The sequence below is a fragment of the Sebastes umbrosus genome, chromosome 6, assembly GCF_015220745.1.
Source record: "Sebastes umbrosus isolate fSebUmb1 chromosome 6, fSebUmb1.pri, whole genome shotgun sequence".
Classification (NCBI taxonomy): Eukaryota; Metazoa; Chordata; class Actinopteri; order Perciformes; family Sebastidae; genus Sebastes; species Sebastes umbrosus.
This window is the reverse complement of record NC_051274.1, coordinates 29522370-29522708: the sequence shown is the minus strand read 5'-3', so window position 1 is coordinate 29522708 and position 339 is coordinate 29522370.

Genomic DNA, 339 nt, shown 5'->3' with positions numbered 1-339 from the left:
AACATGAAGCCAGGCATTTCCTGTTTTGTCAGGCAGGACATGCCTGATTTCATGTCAGTGAGTCATCCACATTTGAAACGGTAATTATTTTATTCATGGTGTTTTGTGTAGTTGATTATGTTAACCCTTAACCCTCTGAGACCCACAATACACGTTTTTGTCTTTGTTAGGGGGGTACAGGGGGTCTTTAGGGGGAGATAGTGGGTCAACAGTAGATGTCACATAGAAGTGGTGTACATCATCTGAAAGCTGGGAACCTGAAGATTAATTTGTGTGTCAAGTTCTTCTAGTCATAAATCTGTAATAAACATGAATTAATTAATATTTAAAATAAATTGT